The sequence below is a fragment of the Diabrotica virgifera genome, chromosome 1 (genome assembly GCF_917563875.1).
Source record: "Diabrotica virgifera virgifera chromosome 1, PGI_DIABVI_V3a".
In the NCBI taxonomy this organism is placed as follows: domain Eukaryota; kingdom Metazoa; phylum Arthropoda; class Insecta; order Coleoptera; family Chrysomelidae; genus Diabrotica; species Diabrotica virgifera.
The window spans coordinates 283,548,272-283,572,358 of NC_065443.1; the positions used below are offsets into that span (position 1 = coordinate 283,548,272).

At 33.3% G+C, this 24,087-nt stretch overlaps 1 protein-coding gene across 1 annotated transcript in view; it reads left to right on the top strand.

Annotated features, from left to right (window-relative positions):
- LOC114328350 (uncharacterized) overlaps positions 1 to 24,087 on the top strand; it is a 460,680-nt gene that overhangs the window by 265,457 nt on the left and 171,136 nt on the right. Inside the window, exon 3 of the mRNA XM_028277179.2 lies at positions 7,792 to 7,961. The gene's annotated coding sequence lies outside the window, so the exon portion shown is untranslated. The remainder of the gene's footprint in view (positions 1 to 7,791; positions 7,962 to 24,087) is intronic.

Sequence of the window (24,087 nt, forward strand, 5' to 3'; positions counted from 1 at the left end):
ATTACTGAGGATCGTGATTTCTTCCAATATTTCTAACAATGTTTCTCCATTGGCCTCTATCTTCAACTGCTCTAAGAGCTTCGCAGAATGAGTTTCCAGCTGAATTCTTTATTTGGTCGGACCATCTAGTTGGTGATCGTCCTCTTGATCTTCTCCCTGGAACGTTTCCAGAAACAATTAATCTCTCCAAACTGTCGTCACCTCTGCGAACCACGTGACCAAAGAATTACAGTATTCGTTGCAGACATATTGTGGACAGCCTTTTTTTAGAGTTGGTTTAGAATGGAAACGTTTGTTCTATGAGCTGTCCAAGGTATGTGCAGCATTCTTCTCCAGCACCACATCTTAAAGGGATCAATTTTTTGGCGCTCGCATGCGCGAAGAGTCCAAATCTCTGCTCTGCATAGAAATATTGAGAATTCAAGGGCATTCACCAGTCTCATCTTGATATTTTGATCGCATTTTTTGCCATACCAATACGTCTCCGAACTTCTGCTTCACAGTTACCATCTTTAGTTATACTAGACCCGAGATAGACAAAGGTGTTTACTATCTGGTATTCTTGTAACCTGTTGAATAGTGTCGAATCTGTAGACCAGTCAGTTGAATAGTGTCGAATCTGTAGACCACCATTATTTTTGTCTTAGTTTTATTGATTTTTAGACCAACTTTATTGCTTTCGTACTCAACTCTTCCCAGGAGATCAAACATTTCTTGCTCATTTGCTGCTATGTGTAGTGTCATCAGCAAATCTTAAATTTGAGATTTTCCTACCAGCTACTGTTACTCCACCGGCCCATTCTTCTAAAACCATCTTCATGACATGTTCACCATACATGTTAAATAAGTCAGGTGACAACAAGCATCCTTGTCTAACACCTCTCTCGGTCTTGAATTGGTTTGAGAACTTATGATCTAGTCGTACTGTCGCTATATTGGACTGGTACAGATTTTTAATAAGTGTCACTAGGTGAATTGGTGCTCCCATTTCTATTAAAATTGACCAGAGATTTATTCAGCTTACACAATCAAATGCCTTTCGGTAGTCAACGAAGCATATAATCATAGGTACTTGAAATTCTCTAGACTTTTCAATGAGTTTTCTCAGGTTCAGGATTTGTTTCCTTGTACCTTTACCCTTTTAGGTCTCATACGCCTTTCAGCGCTCATTTAATAGGTTCAAGTTTTTTTATTACCCACTCTACATTCTTTTTGAATCAAAACGTTTATTCTCTTAATATTTTTACTTAAAAAAGGTATACTACATTCATTTCGCTAAACTTTTTTCGTTTTAATTCTGCGAGGCAACATAATTTTTTGCATAATAATATTGTATTTACCCGAAAAATAACTTAAAACCATAAAAATTTACAAAAATGTATCGCAAATTTCTTCGAATGGAATTTGCGATGCAATGACAGAAATATGAGAACTGGCACAATTATTATGGGTTTTAAGTTTATTTTTCGGGTCTAACTACAATGATTTGCAAAAAATTATGTTGTATCGCAGATTTAAAATGCATTTTTCTACAACCGTGTTAAAAATGCAATTTTTAGCACTCCATACGAGCGTTAAAAATGCTCCTTTAAGGCACTAGTGCTTTAAAATATTTTTAAGGCACTGCAGTTCGTATTGACCGTATAGACAATTTTGATGTAATGTCAAAAAAATATAAAAATGGAATGTCAGTCAGTTTCAAGTAAAAGTTTTTGTAGATATTGTCCTGTAATTACGTTTGTAGAAAAAATATTGTATGATATGCGTGTTAAAAAGTACATTTTTAAGGCACTCATGTGAATTGCAGAACTCGCTATCGCTCATTCTGCAAACTTTCACATGCGTGCCTTAAACGTGTACTTTTAACACCTATAGTTCATTCTTTCACGGTTTTTGCTGTAAATTTTAAAGAACAGCTTGGATTGACATGAAATTTGGCATACGCATAGCTAACATGTCATAGAAAAAAAGTGATATGGTGCCGATGTGTGCTTTTGCCCTGGGGGTGACTTTCACCCCATCTCGGGGGTGAAAAAATATATGTTCAAGATAAGTTCCGAAATGGATAAACTGACTAATTTTAAGTAACTTTTGTTCTATAGAGTTTACAAGTGAATATGTTCATTTTTCAACAAAATAACCACGATTTTAGACGGTTTTTCGCAAATAACTCAAAACGTAAGCATTTTGTCGAAAAAAATATTCTTAGCAAAATTATAGCCTATAAAAAAGTGAAAAACATGGTGTATATATTAGGTCCCTACACCTAGCAAAAGCAGAGTTATAGCTAATGAAAAATAGGTTCATATTCGAAAAATTCCAAATAGAATAATTCAATGTGAAATATCCAAATAATGAAGCATTCTTGGGGAAAACACATTACAAATTTTTTAGTGTTTAAAAAAATCTTTATTTCTGTTTTTATAAAAAAAAAAATTTTAGCATCAAATGTAAGCAAGTTACGCTCAAAATAAAGTTGGTCCCTTTTGTTTTGGCAAGAAAAATCAGGAAGATCACCCCCCAATTAGCAACTTAAATGAAATTAATCGTTACCGCTTCACAAGTTACTTTACTTATGTTGTGTTTATATGATCTGTAAGTTTCATCGATTCCTAGTGCTTATTTTTGAAAAAAATTGTTTTTAAAGTAAATTTTGAAAAATTTTAATTTTGAAACAAATGTTTTTTTTTTCAAAATAACTTAAAAACTGTTATAGATACCAAAAGTCTTAAACAATAAAAAAAGTCGGCTTTACTTTATTTTTTTTGTTTTTCTGTATGACAAAAATTGGTCAAGATTCGGTGTTTCTAAATTTGCATACACTCGTGATAAGTGACTCGTTAAAGCCCTTTTAACTACAGCTCTTTTAAAAATAAGGACTTTGAACCGATGAAACTTACAGACCGTATGGTCAATACATACGCGAGTAAAAGACTTGTGAAGTGATAATAATTAAGTTCATTTGAAATGCTAATTAGGGGGTGATTTTCCCGATTTCTTACCAAAAAAGGGGATTAACTTTATTTTGAGCGTAACTTGTTTACTTTTGATGCTAAAAGTTGTTTTAAAAAACAAAAATAAGCATTTTTTTAAACACTAGGACGGATTAAAGACCTTGATTTTGCCACTAGGCCCACTACTCGATAAAACATGATCTAGAATCTAGAGTATACGAAACGCCATTCAAAGCATTGCGAAAGCAGAAATTGAGACTGCTGTTCAATCTACTCTTGAAAGAGTAAATTCTTGCATCGAAAATGATGGGCAACAATTTGAACATTTAGGTCGTCACTAAGTAAGTAGTTGCTTTTATTTCTTTGTTATATTTTATAGTGTTGTTTGTCTTAATGTTGTTTTAAATAATTATATACGTTTACATCTGGAAAATTCTTCTTTGTTTTTTCCATAGCACACTACTGTTCCTTAACTTCGTTTACTGGTAACATTAACAGTTGTTTAAAATGTACACGTTTCTTAAGATATCTCGAGATAGAAAAAAGGTGTCGACATGCGGTTTTCGGTATTATGTTGCTAATTTGGTCTAATTTTGTAATACAAGATTAAAAATTCATACTTCTATTTAATATTTTCCAAAGAATACTAGATTTCTGAAAATTATTAAATAACGCCTCCTAGCTTGCATATTACTTATTATGTTATTTCTAAAATAACACACTTATATTGACGAAAAAGAGCTGTTTTCAACAAGACCAAGTATGCAAAATTCTATTGAGCAGAACCGGACTTACAGCCATTTTTTCATAAGAAGGTTCCCACTCACCCCCACCTCTTATTTGCAAAGGTAGACTTAAACTTGTGAAATCAAATATGCGCAGAATTTTATGAAGAATACGATGATTGGATTTTCAGTGCCCTTTCATTTGGTAAATTTTGCAAAATTTTGATTTTTTAATTTTTGATATTCAATTACGCCCTCTAGCGGTGGACCTACAATTATGAAAATAATTTCCAGGCTTTTCCCGAGGCGACTTTTGTTATGAATATTTTTTTCTCAAAACTGTACTATAAACAGTTCCTAAGATATGGCCGAGAGCCATTCTTATTGGGACACCCGGTACAAAATATCTCAGTATATTTTGGTTGATATTTGGAATAAATACATAAATGAGCTATGTGAAGATGAGCGAACACATAATAGTCATCAAAGATTAGAGAGAATATAACAATGAAAAAAATCGAACATATAGTAAAATTTGCAATTTTTGGAAAGCAATGGGACCCAACGAAACTCACACAGAATTTCCAAAATTAAATATTACTGGCAACCTTCAGATATTAGCTAATTCTTTAACATCTGCAAAATAACAATGCCACAAACTGCTCTGAATACAGAACAAATGTCTCATGAGCCACACCTTTAAAGTGTTGGAGTCACTTCCAATATCCTATTAATCAGACCCATTCTCTATTGGTGGTATTTCTTGTTACCTGTTTGATGTCATCATCTAATACATTTTTCTTATACAACACTACAAATTAAGAAAATGGGTCACAATTACCTCAACTTAGTCACATATTTCTACTGAAAATGCAAATTTTTCGTGCTGAAGCTCGTATGAGCATAAATAAGTGCAAGTTGAGAGATATAGAAAAATTGGACAGTTAATATTCTCCGGTCGATTAACAAGCATACTTTGTAAAGAGGTTATGGTAAAGATATTGTCGATATAACTTATATTGGCAACTTTATTGTCATAAAGTCTATTGATAATCATATTTACATTCACATAAGGTGCTATACCAATGCAGAAGTATTTACATAATCATTGGAAATAATAAAATAGTTAACATTGTCAGGCTATTGAATATGGATAAGTAAATTACTATTTTATTGATTAAAAATAATGTATAAGTGATAAATTACTAGAAAAATTTCAAATATGTAGAAATTGTTCTTGTTCACAATAAAATTACAAAAATCATGTATTTTATAAAAGTATTAAGAAAATGTTTCCAATAATATAAAATAATAGTATATTATGCAACGAGCATTTAATGATGGTCGTTATGAAGCGAGTATGAGGGATACGCAACGAGCCACCTAGCGGCGAGTTTCGTATAGAGTGCGAGCTTCATAATGATAATTAAATGCAAATTGTATACACGATTTTTTCTATGATCATTTACAACAAAAAATATATTCAAATTTATTAATTTTGTAACGCAAAGTAATTAAGTAGTTTGTCAGTTTGACAGTTTGTTTACTATTGAGAACTGTCAAAGTGTAAGTATTTGACTCGCCATTGGTCACTGCGCGTGCCCCACCTTTATCGCGAATGCCATATCGCGATTCTATTGGTTAAAAATATGTGTCTTAATGAAACTCTGTATCATAATGAAGTTCATTATGATACAGGTAGTGATATCATAATTGATATAGTATTGAGTTTCGACGGTAGCGCTCTCTCGCGGTTTGAAACTTATACTTTTCTAATAAAATTGGTGTATGTGAAATATACAAAACGAGAAAAATAGATATTTATCTAGAAAAACACAAATTATGAATTAAAATATTATTGTAACTTGATTACTAAACGAATACACAGAATTAATAGTAAAAGTAATTATGTTTTTTTTATTTTATTCATTATAATTTTAATATTTAATATATAAATTCGTGCGACTGGATGACTGCTTACGCAAGAGGCCATTGAGAAAAAGAAATTTATGTGAAATTTAGAGGTTTCCTCTGTTTTTATTGGCTGTGGGTTTCGTCGGTAGCGCTCTCTCGGGGTTTGAAACTTGTACTTTTCTAATAAAATTGTTCAAATTCAATACACAAAACTGCCACTAAGAGCGCTGGCGAAAACTGTCAAACCTCCTTTACTCATCGGCTCACAGCGAATAGTATGAGAATAGAAAAATATAGTTACATCAAATCAAAGTGGGCATACACACTTCAAATTGGTCTAGCTAGGGCACAAGAAATGAAAGTCGTTTACTCCCAAGAGGCAATATTTTTCTGTTAAAATAAAGTTTATTTATTATTGGTTGGACATATCTTATACCAATTTACTATATCGGTTTGAGTTTTTGTTGATTTTAAAAAAAGGTAATATTTTCGAAGTTTATCTCTTCAACTTAAAAGTATATTCAGTAAAATAATTTTTAGTGCAAGTGTAGTTAGAATTTGTTGTTATTGTGGTTTTAACTGAGTTAATATGCAACGAAATCATCTTGATCGTGAAACACAGTTACGAGCTATTGGTATGATACAGGGTGGTATGAACATCATTGACAGCGCAAGAAGTAGATTGTAATTGGCCGAAGAACATCAAATTTGGCAAAAACGAGAATGGGCAAACATTCTTTTCACCGATGAGAATCTAGGTTTGGTTTACTACTCGATGCACGAAGATCGAGGATGTAGCAAACACCTGGTAAGGCATCTCGCTTGCAAACCGTTTAAGAAGTTGACCGAAAGGTTGAGATATCAAGAAGAAACTTTGATGGTATGGGCAGAAGTTTAAATCGGTTTTCGATCTAATCTCGTTCATATTGAAGGATTTCTATAACAGCAAGTGAATATCGACGTCATATTCTTGAACGTATTGTTTGTCCGCATATTGTACGCGCAATACACTTCCGCATTTTGCAAGAATCGTGAGAAATCTTTTATGGCATAACAATATTCAGGTGCTGCCTGACCTGCTCAATCTCCTGACTTGAATTCCATCGAGCACGTTTGCGATATGCTAAAAAGGTGGGTACAACAACAAGGATTGTTATTCCAGACAAGGGAGGAGCTGTTGCACTCTATGCAAGAGCAATGACAACAAATTTAGCAAGACGATATTGACAATTTTATAAGAAGTATGTCAAATCGATGTCAAGCTGTCATTAATCACAGAGGAAATCATACACTCTACTAACAAGAGCCTACGACTTTATTTTTAAATTTTAGTTAGGAATTTTTGTTTAATTATTTTTTTTTCAATTTTTTAAACCCTTTGTATACAACGACCAGTTATTGTGCTATTCACAGTGTATCGTTAAGCAACGTCCAGATTTGTTGAATTCCAAACATATTTTTCTCCCCCTGCTAAGGCGCGTCGAATAATATATCGCTTGTACTATTTCGGCGACTTTAAAACAGTACTTCCGGTTGCAACTTCTGAACCGAAAGTCCGAGGCCATATTTTTCGCATCTAATACAATCTTTGGGTTATAAGCACTCATTCCATACATACAGTTAAGTCCACGAGTCTTTACCCGTGCGTCATTATACCTGGCGAGATAAAGCACATATTTGATAACTCAAATTTTAACCCATAATAGGAGCAGTAGTTACTTACTGTCACTTGCTGTTGCGTTTAGTAAATTTTAATTTCCGACTTATCATCGACTTATTTCGTATGCTTTAAATGATGACGCACGGGTAAAGACTCGTGGACTCAACTGTAATTTGTCATTCTATATGTTCTATAAATGTTCACGGACAGACAGAAGAACCTGCATAATTCAAGGTTTCCACCATTTTTTTAAATGTTGTAAGTTTGTGAATACAAAAATTTACTACTGACATAATTAGGTTTTTAGACACCTGTTGGTTTATGTAAAATTGTAGTCTCGATAAAATGATCTAAAATTTGTATTTATCATACATCATTATTTATTAACTACTTCTTAATGCTGTATTTTAAAAAAATAATGCAGAAATATCAGTTTCTTCGGGTCTTATACATTTTTTCTCCACCTCTACAGCAATGAATGAAAGTCACCAATACCGAAACAAGTAAATTGTTCACTAAATGATTTTTATTATTTCAGGACTTAAGTGTTACAGTGGCTTCAGCAACTTTTGACAGTATCGAAGCTTTCCAAACGGAGTTATGATGACAAATTTTGGCCACCCTCTTTTGGATTACTTTAAGATAGACTATCAATGGTACTGTGATTATTTCTTCCACGAACTGCATCAGCTGGATCCAACGTCACAGGTGAGTATTCATCTAACAGCTTTGGTTTCTTTTTTATTATGTGCTTGCTGCATTTTCTCAGAAATACTTAATGTTTGTCATTTTTAATACATCTTCACCCACAAAAGTTCTACACTGGAAAGATGGTGTACTGTTAGTTGTAGTTCCCTCTTCACTATAAAACTTATAATGATATATTTTTAGTACCATTAACTATCTTTCGAGGATAATATGATACTACGATTAAGTAAGACACTTTTGGGACCTATAACCCCTTTTTTAATTTACGGAGTACTATGCATTCTCTCTCTCTCTCTCTCTCTCTCTGAGCTATTTTTTGAAATTTCAACTACAAATATTTTCTATTCCTCTCTATTTCTCGCTGTCTGTTTAACCTCTCTCCATATCAGGCCAATTCTTTCTTGATCCCTTGTGAAAGTTCTTCTCCAGCTATCATCGGCTTTTCCTCTTCTTCTTCTTCCATCTGGTTGGTATTCGAGTGCCTGTCTGATTATATTATCTTTTTATTTCCTTAGAGTATGTCCAATCCATTTCCATTTTCTTCTTTTAAGAGTATCCAGTAGTGTCTATAATGTTTAAGATAATTATGTACAGTTTAAAACGAATAAAACAAAGTACAACTGTATTTTCTGCAAAGGAAAAGCAATTTTATACTCACTACTATCATCCGAACATAATAGTATTATTAAAATGATACGATAAACAACACAATATATACAATAACAATCTCGCTACGTTAAATCAACATAGTCATGCATTCGGACCCGGAGACACCACATTTCAATTCAATGCGGCGAGGTTGAACAGCGACACGCAGTCACTCGTTCATCGTTACTACCGCCCACTGCGGTACCGGTCTCGGTAAAACGCCACGTCACTACTGAGGCGCCCAATTAGGCAAAGTACCGGCTCAAAGAACGCCGCATATTTGCCATCCAGCTATTACTAATTCAACACGTTAGCAACAACTGATTTTCTCATTCTCCTGGCTAATCTTAAATATGCTCTCGATGCCCTCTCCTTCGGTTTCCCCCAGCGGTAGTATGAAGAGGGGATGCGTCAACTCGGATACTCCTACGGTCGTCTCTGGTCGACCGGTACATCGCCCGCTGTGGCGTCATATCATTACAAAGTTCTGCGAACTTTCAACAGTGCGTCAGTGGTACGACAGTGACAGTGACATTAATACTACCAATAACAATAATTGTTTTTGGTAGTTCAAACCACAAAAATACGAGATTTATTGTAAAAGGTATATTTAAAATACCCTAAATAAGGGTTACATAAAAACAGAACGTTTTCGGCTTAAGAAATCCATCATCAGTGTTACTAAATAGCCAAAAAAATAGCATACCTGAGACACCAAAATGTTTTGGATAAAAACCCTTTAAATGTTTACATTTATGTTATATTACTTATCCGGCAAGTATATTTTAGGATTTTTCTCAACGATTTATTTATAAAGAAAGATTTATAATCTTATGATAGTTGTTGGTGTTTGTTCCTGTCTCCAAGATTCTGCGCCATACAATAAAATACTCGAATACTTTCAGGGGCCACGGTACCCAAAATGTACCACAAAAAAATCACTGAAATGGGCAGTGGTATTTCGTACCGCATTTACATTGATTTTCTCATATTATGGTTCATTCCACCAACATACGTCTGTTTTGGATTATCGCGACAACGAATATTTCAGTGCGCAACATAAGAAGTACGAAAGTAAATGGCTCTAATAATTATTCCAATAAACAGCAATGTAATTTGCAATTTATTTTCGTTCTTCATTTATTTGCACAATAAAATATTCGTTGTCGAAATAATCCAACACAGTCGTATATTCGTGGAATAGAGTATACATAGTATGTCCAAATGAGGTAAAATTTGCCGTAGCGTTTCTGCCCCTAAAAGAGTAAAGAAGTTATAATATAACTTGCATGTTGCATAAAATATGCATGTTGTGCCTTTACTATTCTTTTTTCTACATCTGATCTATTACCGCCTTTTTCCATGATTAATCCCAGATATGTAAATTCATCTACTTCCTCTATTTTTTACCGTCCATTTATTTTAATTTTAGTTTCGTGGCTGTTGTTTTTTAAAAGTTTCGTTTTTTCTGTATTTATCTTCAGTTACTTTTAAAACACCCAGTAATCTCGTTATCTTCTAAATATCAAATAAACACGTCAGGAAACCAAAAACACGTTTTTTTCTTCTACAATACATATTTATAACGTGGGGCATTTAATGATGGCGATAAAAATGCTAATAGTTAGCTCCTTTCTACCTTCTCGTCTTCGAAAAATTGATGTCTTTATAAATCGTCAGCCTAATTGTATTTAATTGGACATTATTAATTAGATGGCCAAAACATAAAAATAAAATTAAGCTGGAAATATTTTATTTTGACACCAAAATAATAATGTTTAAATACAGGGTCGTTCGTTGAAGTGCAGGTAGAAAATAAACACGACAAAGAAAAAATACTAAAAGACAGAGATATTAAAAAAGAAATTAAAAGTAAACTTAAGTAGACTGCTTTTAACCCTTAAACACTGACATACGATATGCCATACCGCGCCGATAATATATTTTGTTGTAAAACTTGTTTTATAAGAGATTCCTAATAAAACATCATCTGTGTACGTTCAAGTGATGCGCATCTGTGATGCGTAATTGTATCTGGGCCCTGATTCTAAATCAAATTTCGACACTAAACAAGTCGCTTTCAATATGGCGACGTCGATATGCGACTGTGCGAGCCTTGTGGATTTTAGTTGAACTAACGAAATGACGTCACGAAATAGCGACTATCGAAATTAATAGCGACTCCAAAAAAGTGGTTGAAATTATAATTTCGATGTCGAAATTATTTGACACGGAGATGAATGAATGGCCAAAAGCGAGGTTAGGTTTAGTTTAGATTTTATATGTGTTTTGTTTATTTCTTGCAAGGAAAACTAAAGCAAAAGGTATTAATATGGCTGGGTTTAATTGAAATTTGCTTGTTTTGAAGAATTAGATAGAATAGTATTAAATTAGAAATATAATAATTGAGAATGTCCACAACATGAATCATCAACTCAATGAAAGATGATGTAAGGTAATAATCTGGGAAAATTAGTAAAAAACAAGGAAAATTAACCAGCTATTTTATTGCTGGACATGCTGAAATCAAATCTTAAGATTTCCTATATTAGTAATATAGCTGTGCAAAGTCCACAGAAAGTGTGCTATTTTGTTTATAAACAAATTAGCGCTCCGAAATCTTTTTTTTAATTATTGCTCTATAACTCCGAAAATTTTAACTTTAAACCAAAACACTCGCATAAAAATTGACAGTAATTTAATTCTGCACATTGATAATTTATTCCAATTTCCTTCGACTGAAATTTTCCTCGGAAAATTCGGGTTTTTCAAACAAAATCTTTAATTTTCAACTAAAATTTGATAGAAGTAATTATTTATCAATAATTAAATAATTTGGTGACAGTGACATAAATTTTTTTTGTTATGGGTGTCTTGAAGATATGAAAATTTGTATGTACAAAGAGGACCCGAATTAAAAGGTATCTAATGGTTCAAAGATTAAAATCCTGTTGTTTATAACTCTGTCGCAAATGCCGGTCAAATTTGACCGGTTATACCTGGAATCACTCCTCGCAATTCAATTTTTTTTCTTCGAAAAGGGCACAGAAGCCGAGCCCTTTTCAACAGCGTTAACTTAATTTAATTTAATCTAATATTTTCTGAGGGGTTCTATTTGTTTATAAGCCAAAAAATGTTTCTTTATAACATTCCTGAGACCGCTCAAATGGTCCAATTTCAATCCTGTAAGGTACGTTGAATAGGTATAGTGCTTTTCTATACGAAAATCATAGTTATTCTGGTGTATCATAATCTTTCTGGTTATTATTTCGACCGAAATTTTTTAATTAACATTTTAATTATTGCTAAACTATTGATTAGATTGTCGCCGGTCTCCTACTGATATACAGAGAGGGGCTAAATTATGGAATAAATTCATTTTCTCTAAAATGGACGATTTTAGAGAAAAATCCCGAAACAGGTCGATTTTTATTTTTAAATTAAATTTTTTTGGCATATATTTCAAACTAGTGACGTCATCCATCCGAGCGTGATGACGTAATCGATTATTTTTTAAATAGGAATAGGGGTTCGTGTTGTAGCTCATTTACAAAGGCGTTCAATTATCTATTCAGTATAGGGCTTTTCATTTACAGTCATTTATTTCGAGCTTCTGTCATATTTCGTATAATCCGTAAATATTAATATTATACACAGATTATTCAACATATGACAGGAGCTCGAAACAAATGACAATCGATGAAAAGCCCTATTATAAACATTAATATCATTATTTATACAGGGAGACCAAAAAATTTTTGAATTAAATTAATTGACGCAAGAAGAACAATGCATGTAATTTATTTAACTCAAAATACATTCTATTGCTGTCAGAAAATAGAAAAAAATGTTTATTTTGCAAATAAACATTGCTTTTAGCTTAAATTAAATGTTCAAACTGCCAATAGGTAGGAGGGAGGCTGTTTGTGATTTAATTTAAGCGAAAAGAAATGTTTATTTGTGAAATAAACCTTTTTTTCTATTTTCTGACAGCAGTACAATGTATTTTGAGTTAAATAAATTACATACATTCTTCTTTTTGCGCCAATTAATTTAATTCAAAAATTATTTTTTGGCAACCCTGTATAAATACCTAATGATATTATTGTTTATATTACTGAATAGAGAATTGAACGCCCTTTCAAATGACCTACCACACGACCCCTATTTCCATTAACAAAATTATCGATTACGTCATCACTCTCAGATGGATGACGTCACTAGTATGAAATATATGCCAAAAAATTGTAATTTTAAAATAAAAATCGACCTCTATCGGGATTTTGCTCCAAAATCGTCCGTTTTAAAGAAATGAATTTATTCCATAATTTAGCCCCTCTGTATAATCTACTATAATAAATCTTTCATGTCATCAATAATTTAATTATTGATAAATAATTAGGTACTTCCCTAAAATTTTAATTGAAAATTGCAGATTTTTTTGGGAAACCTCGGATTTTCTGAGTAAAATTTTTGTTGAAGGAAATCGGAAAAAAAAATAACTTTGTGCAGAACTAAATTACGGTGAATTTTTAGTTGAGTGTTTTTGGCTCAAAGGAAAAATCTTAGGAGTTACAGAGCATGCACTAATTGAAACAAAAAGAAGATTTAGGAGTGCTAATTTATTTATAAATAAAATAACACACTTTCTGCGGACTTGTCGTACCCCATATTACTAAAATATGCAATCTTAAGATTCGATTTTAGCAATAAAATAGCTGGTAAATAATGTTTCCCAAAAATGGCATTTTTTCGATAACTTTCCCAGACTATCAACAAATTCCAATAAACCGGAGCGCCAACCCAAATTCTGAGCAGTGTCAACATGATAAGGTTAATATCCCCAGTTGTAACTAATATCGAAATGAATAAGAATCGCTATACTCTGCGGCTGTCATGGCAGTGTCGAAATGAAATTGCGACTGTCGAAATGAATTAGAATCAGGCCCCTGTTCCCAACTGCTGCAGTCCAGTTGTTCTACTTTTAAGTGCTTTCAATATTATTGCACTATTTTTTTAGTTACTAATACTCGTTTTTTGCAATTCAGTTTATAAAGGATTTTGTGAGAACCTCCACCATTTTTTTTTAATATTATGCATGCGTTCACACTTTTCTTTGAAAAAATAAATGTTATTTTATTTTTAGCAGTATTTTATTCTATAGCAGTGTGGACAATCATTCCGTAGTTAATGTAAAAAACAAATACAGTTATATAAGACAAATTCATATTGAAAACTAACGAGAATAGGCAACGGTATGATATACCGCAAGTCAGATTCTACATCCTGAAACATCCACGTCAGTAGTTAAGGGTTAAAGCTTTCAAACCACGTAAATCAAGACAAAGGATAACACAAGGTGTAATATTTATTGCAAAGCAATCAAAGAAACATTACATTTTGTATGATTGTGAATAATGTATTGGAATGATCGACTTACGATCTTATGTACGCTCTTTATTTCAGTCTCAAGGTCCCAACTTTCGTTTAGCAGACATCCCCAAGTATTTAAACTACCTGCCTTGTTCGATTTCTTCTCACGTTACAATATATCTTGCATTATATCGATCATTTAAACAAGCATTGAAGATCTTCGATGTTATCTACCACTATCGCCAGGGCCGCCGCTAAGGTGTTGGCCGCCCGTGTGCAACTTAATATTTGCCGCCCTCTTCCAATTTCAACACTTTAGAAAAATGTACCTTACTAGTATTTAAAGAAATGTCCAGAAGTAATGTGTTGAGTAAATGTCTTGTCACTTTGAAAAGTCGACTTCATTGTCTTTCCAAAGAGACGCTAATTGTATCTGAACGTCTGCTGTCCTTCCGGTGAGTACCGATTCCACAAGGATAGAAACTATTTTCACCTATTATTTTTAATAAATGGAATATCTCTCTGTCTATTCTCTTCTCCCTCTTTTTCTCTTCCTGTTCTCTTTTTTTCTTCCTCTCTCTTGGTTTGCTGTTACTCTCTTCCTTTCCTCTTTTCCCTCTTACCTTCTCCGTCTTTTCCATTGCTTTTGATTGCACTGGCTCTAGATTCGATTTATTCCTTTTCTTCCACTTCTCGCCTCCAGCTTTTCTCCCCTCGACTTTCGTCCCTTCTTTTTCCCTCCCTCTTTTGTTTTCTCTTTCGCCCCCGCTGCTCTCTCTTCCGCCTTTATTGTTTTTTTGTCCCATTTTTCTTTCCTAGAGTTGGGTCGTGCTGATCGGTTCAATGGGGCAGTGCGTCCTTGCCCCTCCAAGGCTATTTTCCACTCGGGTTCCATATATCCCTTAAGCATTGCTTGTATTGTCCTTTTCATGAGCATTTTTCAGTGCGTAACAAATGATAGGAAAAAGGGTAAGTTCATGATAATACACATTTATGACATTTATTCTAACATGACATTTTAGTTAAATCTGACAGTTGTCACATGTTATTTTCAATTTGGAATAAAAACAAATCAAATGTGTTTCTTGCATTTATAAAATGGTATTTTCTTTTATTTGTATAGTCTTATAAATTATACAGATTATATTTGTAATATTATTATCTAATTAAAAAAAAATATTTTTTTATTATGGCGCCATCTATCGACAACTAGAATAACTAGAATAAATGTTGTAAATGTCTGTAATCAGAGACGTACGTTTTTTCTGTCACATACAATTTAATGCGTTAGAAAGAAATCGAAAAACTGTGACGCACTGAAAGATGATCATGAAAAAAAGAATAACCCACTATGTTACCCCTGGGCCATCACCCCTTCGGCATGATGGTGTTACACCTTGAGGTTGGGGTGGCGGTATATTAGGATGATACATAGCCGTCATCTCTTATGCATATCCGTTTGTTTTCAGTGGTTTCCTCCACTGGTTTCAGAGGTTTTCTCCTCGGGTAAAGGTTTGGGTATCAGGACGTGTACCTATGATGGGTAGGGGTGGATGTCGTATGATAGTTGGGAGTATTAACTATCACACAGGAACAGGTTAGGTTAGAAGCTTGGCTAGAGAAGAAAGGACAGCTGCTCCAATTTTTTACCTTTACGATGAGCAGGAGAAGCTGTGGAGGTATTCTATTTGAGCGGCCCGCCTCCACACGGGGACGAGAAAAATATCTAAAAGTCCGAAAGTCGCCAGCCGCTTTGAATGAAAAAGTATTCCCGGAGCTGCTTTATGTGTATACTTGCAAAAGGGCAGTTCATACAATAAATAATATTTTCTGATATTTTTGTTTACATTAGAATGAAAAAAAGAACTATAAATGATAAATGAAACGCATTTTAGTATTATCAGGTAATAATAATAATAGTTTACAGAATTATCTGAATCATTACTATTTAATTATTTGACTTTATTTTCGTTTTAAAAAAAGTATTATCATCAGTGGCCTGCTTTTGGCCGCCCCTATTGTTGGCCGCCCGTGTGCGATGCATACTTTGCACACATGGTAGCGGCGGCCCTGACTGTCGCTGTGTCATCGGCATAGCTGACGTTGTTAATAAATATCTCGTTTACTTTAATATCCTTATTGAAGTTTGCCACTGCTTTTGCGAAGACAGTATGTCTGTATGTCAGTGAGGAACTGCCTTTCCTACGTATAAGTTAATCAACATTGGAGAAAGTATACAACTTTGCCGTAGGGCAGAGTTGGACAAAATGGGATACCATTCTTGTTTATTTTGATTACGGAAAAAATGTTAAAGAAATTATCATATTATTATTTTTTATAGGTAAAACATTTATTGAAGCACACAAAAAACATATTTTTAGCTATTTTTAATAACTGGAAAATAGTAAAAAAAATATTTATTAAAGTCCTGCACATCCCGTTTTAGCATACCACGGTTGGATAAAACGGGATAGGTTCACAATATTTAATTTTTTGCCTAAAATAATCTGAAAAGTATATTTAAGTAGATATAAGGCTGCAAATCAAAATTTACCTTTGAAAAAAACAATATCTTTAGTAGTCAGAAACTTAAAAATAGGCCTTTTTTATGTTTTATTGCAAAATGGAAAGAAAGACCTTTTATTTAGGACTAGGTACGTATATCAGAACAAAAGTCACATAAAAATATGTTGTTCTATTCTGAAGTATGAGAACACGCTTTATCGCTATTTAAAAAAATTATAGGGCAACAAATAATTAGGTGGATAAAAAGGGACATAAAAAACTGTATCCCATTTTATCCAACTTATAAGTGTCCCGTTTTGTCCAACTCAGACATTTTTCAAAACAAAAATGGCTCCTTCCTAAACGTGAAAGTAAAATTAGATATACTACACATGAGAATATTCGTTAATGAGTGCTTAATTAAATATAATAGTCACCGGAATTATACGTTTAGATATCTAGGCAATGTAATGTAGAAAACAACGCACTTAAAAGTACAAAGTAACTAAAAAATAGAGTCAAACAATTCTAAACACAACAACTTTTCATAAAATAGTAGCACCGAGGTAAAACGAACTGAGACTGTTTAAATGACGACTAAGAACAAGTTTTCGTCGTTGTCCGATTGATAGCTGCACTAGTTGGGTCTCTAGGCCAGGTATCCCGTTTTATCCGACTATCCCGTTTTATCCAACTCTCCCCTACTCCTTTTTTAATTAATACATCCTACGTTTCGTTGAAATTTTGAAGAGGTACTATTGCTATCTGATACAGATTGTCGATAATTCTTATATCCTTGGTATCCAATCCCAACTCTTGGAGATATTTTATCATTAGTTCGTGTTATACATTATCTAGTGCTTTCTCATAATCGATTAAATAGCTAAAACATCCTTTATTTGGTTTAAACAATTCTGTATTGATGTTTGCATACTAAAGATCGCATCCCTCGTACCTAGTCCATGTTTAAAACCGAACTAAAACCAGCCACTGACCTCTTCACACTTCTTAAATAATATTGTGTGTAGTATTCAGAAAGAAAAGTTTTAGATAGTGGCTCGTTACGCTTATTAGTGGTCCTTGCAGTAGTTCCCTCAGATACCAATAATTTCCTTAATTTTCTTGTGGAGATTAAAACAGTCACCGAGTTTATATAGGTTGTGTAGTCATCCAGATCTCCTTTGCTGCTATAATTTCTTTAGAAATTTGGCTGTAATTCTTTACGAAATAGACTGGCAGGATGCCTGAATAACACTATATGGCGAAACGGACTTACTAACACTGAGATGAAGTTAAGAATTTATAAAGCCAGTGTAGGACCAATAATGACCAATATGCATCAGAAACAAGACCCGATACAGCCACAACACAAAGACTATGTACTACAAAAGAAACAGCAGGAATGAGAATAATTACAGGAAATACTCTGAGATCAAAAGAAGTGTGAAGTCATTCGAAGAAAATGAAATGAACAGTCTATAAACGAATTGACACTAAATAGAAAAAAAAAAAAGAATTGAATAACCACATAATCAGAATGGGGGAGACACGTGTGGTCAAAATAGCAAGAGATAAATCACCAATTGGTAGAAGAAGTATCGGCCGACCTCGCAAAAGATGGAGTAACAACATCCATAGAGGTATCAATCCGCCAATGAACAAGCAGAATTGCTTATGAAGAGGAAGAAGAAGAATTTGGCTGTGTACCAGTGGCGTGCGGTAACTTTTTTGAAAGAGGAAGCGATTCAATAAGGATATAACAATATTTTCTTAAGGGTCGAGGGTCGAGCCACTTCCCACCTGATAACACTCTAATGCGCAGGGGCTCTCTATCAGCAAAGTACTTAATTATGTCAGACGTCCTGCATACAAGGACTCACACATTAAATCCGTGACGCGTGAATGCGTGAGGCACTCTATTCCCGCTATTTCTAGTGACTAGTGACCTATCATTGATCTGTATTGCTAGTTCGGGCCTTGAGTCCTCGCGCCGGGCTTGGTTTTCTAAAGAAGAATCCCATTTAAAAAAATTTTATACTCCGAGGCATTTTCCACAACACACAACTTTCACTAAAACTTATTTATACTCGAGGTCTATTCTCCTATCAACTTCTGATAATTGTTGAATGCAGTATTTTTTAATGGATAATAGGGCTAACTTTCAAAGTCTGTCTTCGCTTGTTGAATTTCTTTTAAACTCTTAATTTGAAACTCTTAATGCATCTTAATACTGCAAAACTTCGTTCAACTGATACACTTGTGGCTGGGATAGTTGGTAGTACTAATTCACACAACTTGACCACTTCACACAGTGACTTGTTTAAACCAGTAGTTATAAAGAAATCCCAGATTTCTGGGTATTTCTTTATCATTCATGTCAGTTGTTTCATAAATGACACTTAACTGAGAATGCAAAGCTGAGATATCAAAAAATTTTCATTATTTAATCGTAATGAAATAAATTCCTCTGTGGGAAATTTTGATGAGTTATAATTAGAAATATTAAGATTATATATACAGGGTGTCCCGAAAAGATTGGTCATAAATTATACCACAGATTCCGGGGTCAAAAATAGGTTGATTGAACCTCACTTACCTACATACAATAGTGCACACAAAAAAAGTTACAGCCCTTTGAAGTTACAAAATGAAAATCGATTTTTTTTCATATATCGAAAACTCTTAGAGATTTTTTATTGAAAATAGACATGAGGAATTTTTATGGCAGCAACATCTTAAAAAAAAATTAAAGTGAAATTTGTGCACCTCATAAAAATTCTGTGGGGGTTTTGTTCCCTTAACCCCTCCAAACTTTTGTGTACGGTCCAATTAAATTATTATTGTAGCACCATTAGTTAAACACAATGTTTTTAAAACTTTTTTGCCTCTTAGTACTTTTTTGATAAGCCAGTGTTTATCAAGATATTTTGAATATTTGTCGTATCCACCACATATTTGTATATGGTTAAGTATGATTATAGACACCTGTTAATAATCTGAAAATTTATTTATAACTTACACTTTTAGGTATATTTTGAAAAAGAAGCCACATCTCGATAACAGGTGACTTATCAAAAAAAGACTAAGAGGCAAAAAAGTTTTAAAAACACTGTGTTTAACTAATGGTACCACAATAATAGTTTAATTGGAACGTACACAAACATTTGGGGGGTTTATAGGAACAAAACCCCCATAAAATTTGTATGTAAATATATCAAAAAAGAAGCTGCATCTCGATAAAAACTGACTTATCGAAAAAATATTGAGAGGCAAAAAAGTTTTAAAAACGTTGTGTTTAACTAATGGTACCACAATAATGAATTAATTGGAAGGTACACAAAAGTTTGGGGGGGTTTAAGGGAACAAAACCCCCATAAACTTTTATGGGGTGGACAAATTTTACTATAATTTTGTTTTAAGATGTTCCTGCCATAAGATTGAAACATGTCCATTTTCAATAAAAAATCTCTAATAGTTTTCGATATACTGAAAAAAAATCAATTTTCATTTTGTAACTTCAAAGGGCTGTAACTTTTTTATGAGCACATTTGTACTAAGGTAAGTTAGGTTCAACCGAACTATTTTTGACCCCAGAACGTGTGGTATAATTTATGACCAATCTTTTCGGGACACCCTGTATAATTCTACAAATTTTAAATCGTTAAAATTTTGAAAGCTAGAATTCATTTGTTGTAGATATTGTAGAATATTATCAAAAGGTCTCTTTGTTTCCTATGTTTTCTCTGTTTCTCTGTCTCCGAAATTATCAATCTTCATTATTTTTCTTTCATGTTCACACCCCATGTTCAGTTTTATCCCAAATATTTTTAAACTGCTCTCGTTTTTTTAATTATCGTATTAATAAAGTCATCAATTTGTCTTATACAAAATGCAATACCATTTGATTTCTGTAAAATGTCAAATAAAAGATCAGTAAAAGGAAAAATCTCTGCCAAAAATTTAAATCGAAATATTCTTTAAGCGAATGTATGTAATACCTAAGCACCCCTTAGCAGCAGTAACAGTCGGAGCATCTCACTTTCGCGAAGGCGATAGGATAAGCGCTTCCATGGTACCAAAATTCGCGCGACTAGTGGGTGCGGTCATTGAACCCTGACCACTTTTTAAACGGGACAACTGTACAACAAGCGGCGATTTTGAGATGCGCTTCTGTCAGGAGTGGACCAAATAGTTGAATTGTGTGCGTATTGAGTTCGTTCGTACGCGATTAATTTTTAATATTTTTCAATGCCTATTGCCTAGGTAATATGTAGATTACTTGGATTAGGGAAAATTTCTTATTATTAAATATTCATTAATAATATATTTTCTTATATCGACGTATAAATAGGGAAGCGGCGCTTCCCTCGCTTCCATGGACCGCACGCCTCTGCTGTGTACACTTCGGTACCCTATTTGGTCCTGCATGATCTTATACTGCCTGCGTTGCTCCATCATCACTAATATTTCTGTCATCCTCTCATTCTTGGTAGTTGTTTTATTTTGGAGAAGAAACGTGTTGTTCACATCATCATATAATTCTTTTGATGCCAAATTTTTCTGATTTTTGATGAATACGCTACCAGAACCGACCTCGGAAAACCGAAAACTCGCGAAATTCCTAAACATGACGTGCATATCATTCACCCTGGCTACTAGGTGCTCCGAAGGTCGGTTCTGATGTTATATTCGTGTTCATCAACTCCAAAAGCCCCCGCGTAATCTGTTTACATCAATTTATTGCCGAAACCCCACGAAGCTGCAGAAGATGACGTGCCTCATTCTAATGGTTCTAATGACGTTCATGTTTAGTGATCCTAAAAACCCTCAAGTAATATATTTGCATCAATTAACAGTTTCTTCGCATGAGTTATGCACTAAATGTAAGGTACATTCCATGTCAAATCACTCAGGCAAAAAATTTTGGATCTCTGATTTGTCTGAAAATTGGTATATAGGTTCTGCAGGACGTAAAAATAAGATATTTAAAGTCAAAAAATCTTCTTCTTCTTTTTTTCTCAAAATGTTATTTTATGCGATTTTACAGTGATTTGGTGTTTATTTAAACAAATTTGCATTTTCTGTCGTAAAGTATCAATGAAAAACATAATATTTTAATAGAAAGGACTCAAAAATGTCATTATATGGCATTATAACAAGTTATTTTGAATCAAAACAAGTTTTTGATCAAATTTTATAGCGTAAAAAACGTTAAAATACCGTTTTTTACATTTTCCTCCATTCCCAAAACACATCATCATCGATTTGGCTGAAAATTTGCCCACAGTTAGCCAAAAGATAGGACTTTAAGTGGTTGAAAGGATTTGAATTATATTACAATATCAAAAAAGTTACATGCATTAATATCAGACTCAAAAGTATATATTAGTCCAGTCGGGATAGCATTTGACCTTGAATGCCGAGCTGGCCAAAAATTTATTTTTCTGATCCTTAGCGGAGTCAATAGTAGCCTAAATTTAAAATCACGAATGAATTCCTCCGTTACGTTAGCCGCCATCTTGATTTTAAAGGAGAACCTGTTTTGCTCAATATCTCCGCCATTTTTAACTTTTCGACAAAAATGGTAGGAACTGAAATTGTTCCAAATAAATCGTATTTACAATTATTACAATTTCTTTTTAACAATTTTTGTCGTGAGGTCGATATTTTCGAGTTAATTGTACTTACAGTAGACGCCTATATTTTTGACTATAATATTGCATGTAACTTTTTTGGTATTGTAATATAATTCAAATCCTTCTCACCACTTAAAGTCCTATGTTTTGTCTATCTGTGGACAAATTTTCAGCCAAATCGATTATGACGTATTTTGGGAATGGAGAAAAATGTAAAAAACGGTATTTTAACGTTTTCTACACTATAAAATTTGATCAAAAGCTTGTTTTGAATCAAAGTAACTTGTTATAATGCCATATAATGACATTTTTGAGTCCCTTCCAATAAAATATTATGTTTTCCATTGATACTTTACGATAGAAAATGCAAATTTGTATAAATAAACACCAAATCACTGTAAAATCGCATAAAATAACATTTTGAGAAAAAAAAAGAAGAAGATTTTTTGACCTTAAATATCTTATTTTTACGTCCCGCAGAAGCTATATACCAATTTTCAGACAAATCGCAGGTCCATAATTTTTTTTGCTCCAAAATTGAGTAATTTGAAATGGAATGAGCCGTAAACATTAGTTGACAGTGATGTTGTCGTCAGCAACGAACGAGGTGGCTATTTGGTTTAGGTTTTGAATATTTTTGGATAACAGTTACTTGTATAATCGCGTGTATTATTATTCATTAATTTAATTAATATGATTATTTTTTCATCATCATTTTTTTACTTTCTACTCCATTCTGTTCTGTCCCTTGTTTGCATTTTCCAGTGGCCGAATTCGATCTTCTCGGCATCTCGGATTATTTTTTCACTATCTATGTATTTAGTAATTACAATAATTTATATACTATAAGTACAATAAAAAATTATGATCTAGAAAAGATAAACAGTGATAAAGTGATGTTAATAGTATGCAATTACTTTGGAATGACTTCATATATATTGAACACCTTCTTCTTCTTCTTCGTCTAGCCATTCACGTCCACATCTGAACATAAGCCTCTTCAAGTCTTCCTTTCCATTGTTTTTTGTTGTACGCTACTTGTAGCCAATTTTTCCTGGCAGTTCGTTTCAGATCATCTGTCCATCTCATAGGAGGTCTACCTCTGGGTCTTTTGTGTTGGTATGGTCTCCAGTTTAGAATTGTCCTGTGCCATTTATTTAGATCGCTCCTAGCTACATGTCCAGCGTATTCCCATTTCAATTTTAATGATTTTTGTACCACATCGGTGACTTTGGTTTTCTGTCTTATCCATGTGTTTCTTTTTGTCCTTAAGTGATATGCCAAGCATTGCTCTTTCCATCGCGTGTTGAGTGACTCTATGTATGTTGATATTCTTTTTTGTGATTGTCCATGTTTGTGTCCCATGTGTTAATATCGGAATAATGCATGCATCAAAAACTTTAGATCTAAGATGTAGTTTAATTTGCTGATTTCTGAGTATATAGTTCAGTTTGCCGAATGCTGCCCATGCAAACATTCTTCTTCTTTTTATTTCATCCGTTTGAATTTCCCTATTTAGTATTATTTTTTGTCCTAAGTATATATATTCTTCAACTTTTTCTATAACTTTGTCGTTTATTATTGTCACGTTTGTTCGGAGTGCATGACTTTTGTTTTGTTTAAATTCATTTTCAGTCCTATTTTAGAAGATTCTGTGTGTAGTTCTGAAAGCATGGTTTGCAGTTCTTGTAGGTCAGTAGCTATCAAGATTATGTCATCCGCAAATCGTAGATTACTGAGGTAGCGACCATTGATGTTTATTCCCTTATGTTATTCCCTTATGTTTATTCCCCTTATGTTTCCAATTTAGATTTTTAAACACGTCCTCCTTTGAACACCTTTAAAATTGAACACCTATAAGAACTAAAATCTTTGTTTACATGCAGTGCATGTCTTATTGACATTTAGTATAAGTGCCAAAAACCTTTGAAACTAGATGACGTACCTTAGCAATAACCCTGGGC